Source organism: Nicotiana tabacum, chromosome 7, assembly GCF_000715075.1.
Source record: "Nicotiana tabacum cultivar K326 chromosome 7, ASM71507v2, whole genome shotgun sequence".
NCBI classification, from domain to species: Eukaryota; Viridiplantae; Streptophyta; class Magnoliopsida; order Solanales; family Solanaceae; genus Nicotiana; species Nicotiana tabacum.
The window spans coordinates 61,501,385-61,507,384 of NC_134086.1; positions in this window are offsets into that span (position 1 = coordinate 61,501,385).

Consider the following 6,000-nt stretch of genomic DNA (forward strand, 5'->3'; position numbering starts at 1 on the left):
TACGGAGTTGTTAAATGCTTGTTATAACAAGGGCATAAACACAAACTCCAAAGTGCATACTGTTACATGAAGAGGTTGATTAATCTTAATGGAATTATTAATGTCTGGAGTAACACGGACATAGTAACTAATTCCACCTATATGAATATTGAAGTGGTGCCACTTCTAGCAAGATTTAAAGGGTTGATCTTGTAAATATTCATGAATTCAGGATGAGCACATGGCCGTAAACGTGCTAAAGCGAATACTGGATTTTCTAAGCTACTAGATAACGCTGTGTGTGTGGTACTTTCGGTTTTGGCACAAGGATTTGTGGTTCAAATCTTAAGATACCATTAACTTCGTCAAAACTTTAATATACTTACACTAAAGGAAAGTTCAAATCTGTAAAAGATACTTTCAATTATTCACAAGTGTTATGAAGTGAAATAACAAACTAGTGGGGGATTGTAAGATAGTTTGTTATTGGCAAGTTGGAAGTGGGATTCTTCCCACATCGGAAGAAAGAAGTTCCGTGCCTGCCATATGAAACACTCCCGGGACCGACCTTACTCGTACCGTGCCTGTTAGCTTCGGAACTGATCATTATGAAATAGCACATAACAGGCACGAGATTGACTCAACAGGCACGAGACTGACTCAACAAGATGAAATTGACTCTACAGGCACGAGATCCTAGAGTTAATTATTTTTAACAGAAAAATCAAATTTATTTGAATTTTAAAATCAAAATTCGAATAAATAGTCGTGTCTGTTTGTGAAACAAGACATCTTTTCTGAAAGGGTCTGTTGGTTGCCCATAAATACACAAGAATTCCAACGAAGTGGATATAGAAAATCACAAGTGTTATTGCAGGCTTTGTTGTATCCTGAAGAGAATCATATTGTATTTTCCCTAAATTAGTATACAGGTGATAACTCTTTAAGGACAGTCGATTTTCACGCCTCAAAGCCAATTTTGTTTATTAATTTCTAACAGTGTTTGCGGGATATTTGGTAGGAGGAAAAAAATAGTTGAATTTTTTTTAAAAAAAAGATCACAGTAGTCACGAAAAGAAAAAAACCAAGTAGAGATGGTGAACCTTTAACTTGAAGCTTTACTTATTAGTATGATCACCACACAAAGGAACAAGTACAGTAGAAAAAAAAAATGATGGCTGTTATGGATTACCAGTCAAGAGCTATCTTCATATTTCCCTTTTATTCTCTAATAGAAAAATCCAAACTCTGACTAATTATAAATTAAATGATTTGAGACAGCTCTAGCTAACACGGTTATATGCCTTATGCAATTCAATTTGCTAAGTGTACTTGCCTATCCACTCTTCATCTTAGAATTTACTAGTTTATTTGTCGCAAAAACCCCTTTGAACTTCGGTTAAAACGTGTGAATCTTCAACTACCAATCGAGCAATTCCCACCTCCGGATCTTTGCTTCCATTTGTATATATGCAGTTATCGTTACAACCTTGTTCTATATAGTGACCATACACCTATTCTTTCGTTGTTTCACTTTTTTGTTTTTTGTAATTCTTTTCAGTAATAGAAAGGGTACGACACACAACTTGCAAATTTTTCAGCTATACATACTATTGTCCTTTAGAGGGTGTATTTTAAGCAACAATCGCATCTAGCTCGCAATATTAATGGGATGCTATGATTGCGGAAATTTTGGTATATTCAGGTATGTTAAGGCTAATATTTCCTTCTTTTGGCATGATTCAAGCAACGATATGTAAACGTAATGTTATTCCATAAATGACTCTATTCATAGAAGTATTAAAGGTGCCTATGTTCTTGAATTCCCATGTATCTTATTATTACGTCTTTTGTTCATGGGTCTCAAGAAAATACATAAGTTGAAAAAAGAGTATTTCATGATATTAACCAGAGGTATAATGATCTTATGATATTTTGAGAAATTTTATTAACGTACTTCTCATGCATTGCATTTATTTACTTGCGCATTTACCCATGACTCAGATGGCGTTATATACGCGTATATATGTATATGGGGTATGGGAAAAGTTTACGGTATTATATACACACAACCACCTGATTAATTGGTATACGTTAATGATTTTTCCCATAGTGGCCGAGATGATATGATGGGATGCCCTCAGAGGCTTAATGATGTTATGAACACATGTACCTATGCACGACATGACATTCATACGCATATGCATGACACTATAAGTATTTCATGATTTAAAGAGTTATCCGGACTTACAGGTTAAGTCCTTTACTCCATATTTCTTCCATGCTCTTATATATTTATTTACATGCCTTACATACTCAGTACATTATTCATACTGATGTCATTTTGATGGGGATGCTGCATTCATGCCTGCTTGTATAGTTAATCAGTTTGACGAGATTGGCATTCCACGAAGGATCGGTAAGACTCCACCTCATTCGGAGTGCAGCCGAGTCTATGAGTCACCGTGTCAGAATTTTGCTACAAACTTATGGGGTAGGCCGGTACCTGTCCCATTTGATGTCAAATAATATTAGAGTCTTTATAGACAGAGGTTTATTTTTTGCAGTATGTCATAGGCCTTGGCGGCTCATATATTTTCATATTTTAAGAAAAATGGTTCGGTGATACAGTGTTGTTTTTTTCCACTTACAATTGTATATTACGAGTTGTGGCCAGGTTGGCCCACGATAGTTACAAAAGGAATGAATGAGTTACAGAGTGGTTCACTCAGGCCAGTGTGGTACTGGCTGCCGGCCACGCTCCCAAGGTTGGGGCATGACAAATGGTATCAGAGCAGTTCGTGTCCTAGGGAGTCTCACTTATGGGTGTGTTGCGCGCCACATTTATAAGTGAGAGGCTATAGGGCATTTAGGAAATGTTACCTTTCTTTTGTTTTCTATATTGTGCCATAGAGCTAAGTCGTAAGAAGTCAGTATGAAGCGTTTGTCAGATTTTGTATGTATCAGAGGTTCTAGTATCATAGTAGAGCTTTAAGGCGTAATTTTCACCTATGTGGAAGGAAAGTTATGAAAGAAATAGAAGATACGATGTGAGATTGAAAGATAAGTAAGGTAAAGGTGAAGAAGATATGACGTACTCAAGTACAAAAGGTTGTGAATAGTCCAGACATCAGATAGAGGTTGGGTTTTAGCTTAGTTTACAAAGGAGAGACCCTAGAGAAAATTTTGTAAATCTCTACAGTGTTAACATTCGAGGACGAATGTTTTATTGGGATGACTCATAGTAATCTATATGAGCTTGAAGGGATTAAGACTATTCATGAAGTTATAAAGGATTTGTGACTATATTATTATAAGACTTCGTAAGTTTAACAACCTTGATACCATTAGATATTATGTTAGTGTGGTATTTTCTTTGAAGTAGAATATTTTAGTAAATGTTTTATAAGTATAATTTTGGATAGATACCATTATTACTATTTTCGGATATGGTATTTGAGTAGAACATTTTGTAAAAAATAAGTTTAAAAATATGATTTTATATAATTATTAATACTAATAATTTCAGTTATACTCATAATATAAGAAAGTTTATGAGATTTTCTTTACTATAAATATAGAAATTATTTTTTCACAAGAAAAGAAAGTTATCTCTTTACCATTTTAAGAATTAAGCGTGCGAAAATTTGAACTCTTTATATGAGATTGGGAAAATTATAAGTTGAGAATATATATATAACATTACTATAAATATAGAAATTATTTTGTCACAAGAAAAGAAGGTTATCTTTTTACCATTTTAAGAATTAAGCGTACGAAAATTTGAACTTTTTATATGAGATTGGGAAAATTATAAGTTGAGAATATATATATACATGGATGTTTTAATGAAATAATAGTGCATGTATTTATTTTGTATGGTACCACATGGACATGATACTAAGTTATATAATGCGTATTAAAAGAGAGTACTATTTTAAGTAACTTGATATAATTTCTAATTATGTGGATATTTGGTTAATCGTGGATTTTTTGTAGAAGATTAACCATGTAATTAAGAAAATTGGTGGATAAAATTTGAATAAGTTTAAGTGTGAAAACGAGGCAGTCCATGAGGTGGTTAAAAGGCCACTAAGTGACATATATATATATTGTGAGTCTTCATTTACGACCTTTGAGAATCTGACCGTGCATGTGTAAAATGAAACCACCATTTCACAAAACTAGCCGTCCAATTTGCACCAAAGCAGACAAAGACCAACATACAACGTACAGAGCTTTATCTATGGTTAGTAGAATTTGATTTCATGTAGGTCTGTATTAAATTTGGTCTTTCTTTTTATGTCTCAGAGCCTATAAATGTCTTTGCATGTCAGGACCCTAAACTCGGACCCGGTCGTGATGGCACCTCTCGTGAAGATAAGGCCAGCCGGCATATTCCCATTTCAATTTTTAAGCGATTAAGATATTAGTATTAAGTCTTAACATGATAAAATCCCAAAATAATAAGCAGTGAACATTACAGTTTGCAGAAATAAAACCCAACACAGCTCGATACCGGGGTGTCACCGGTTATAAGAATCTACAATCCAGATAATACAAGAATGTCTACATAGTCAAATGCAGATATAAAATAGAGAAAGATAAGATAAGGGAAGAAGCTCTGGGCTGCGAACGCTGGCAGCTACCTAGAGAATCTCCGAATCCGCTTGAGCTGGAAAGATCAACACTCGCTAGCAGGACCAGATGTGACTTAATCTGCACACGAGGTGCAGGGAGTAAAGTGAGTACTCCAACTCAGTGAGTAATAATCATAAATAAAGATTCCGAAGTAAGAAATCACGTAAGGCATATAACAGGTTATAAGGAAGAAGTAAAAGCCAGTAAAAATAGTGAAGCAGTAAAGATGTGTAAAGTCACTGAGTTCAGTTTAAACTTCATAAAATACCTTTTTAACAATTAAGCGAGTAAATAACAGGCAAATAGGAAAGATAAACACATAAAGGATCGCCCCTCGGGCTCAATGTCAACAAATCCGCCCTCGGGCAATATCTCAGAAACAATACCAGCCCCTCGGGCTACAGCTCACATCACAATGGGTACCCGCACTCACTAGGGGTGTGCAGACTCCTAGAAGGGCCCTTTACGGCCCAAGCGCAATATCAAGTCATCTCGTGGCATCATCACTAGGCTCTCGTCCTCATATCAACAAACCACCTCGTGCCGTATAAATCTCAGGCCCTCGGCCTCATAATCATAATTAGTGTTTCCTCACAACCCAAGCCCTCGGCCTTACTCAGTCAGAATCTCACAAGCCACTCGGGAAATAGTAAAACATGGTGCTCAACCCAAAATATCATTTAAAATAGCATTTAAGTGTTAAAGCAGAGTAAACATGGTCGAGTTGTGAAAACATTAGAATATAACATGGCTGAGTTCAAGTATAAGGTCAAAATAGAGAGGAAAATAAAAATCCCCTAAGGGTTCAAATAGTTGGCACGAGGCCCAAATATGGCATTCAGCCCAAAACATGATGATAACAAATAGTTTCAGTCAAATACGCGACAAAATAGTCATTCGGTATGGACTAAGTCACAATCCCTAACAGTGCATGACCCCATGATTGTCATCTAGCGTGTGCGTCACCTCTATATAGCACAACGATGTGAAATCCAGGGTTTCGTACCCTCGGGACAACATTTACAATCATTACTCACCTCTATCCGGTCCAAATTCTAGCCCGCGATGCCTTTGCCTCTCGAATCGGCCTCCAGATGCTCCAAATCTAACCAAAATCAGTGCAAAACCATCAAAATATGCTAAGGGAACAAAGCCCACTCGAAAGAAATTAAATTACAACACATATCCCAAAATTACCAAAACCCGACCCCCGGGCCCACATCTCGGAATTTGATAAAATTTACATCTATTGCTTCCTTATCTGCTCACGAGTTCATACATATCAAAAGTACCAAAATTCGACCACATATGGTCCTTCGAATCCTCAAGTCTAGCTCTCCATAACCAGTCCCTAGTTTTCCCAAATTTTAACCCTTAATT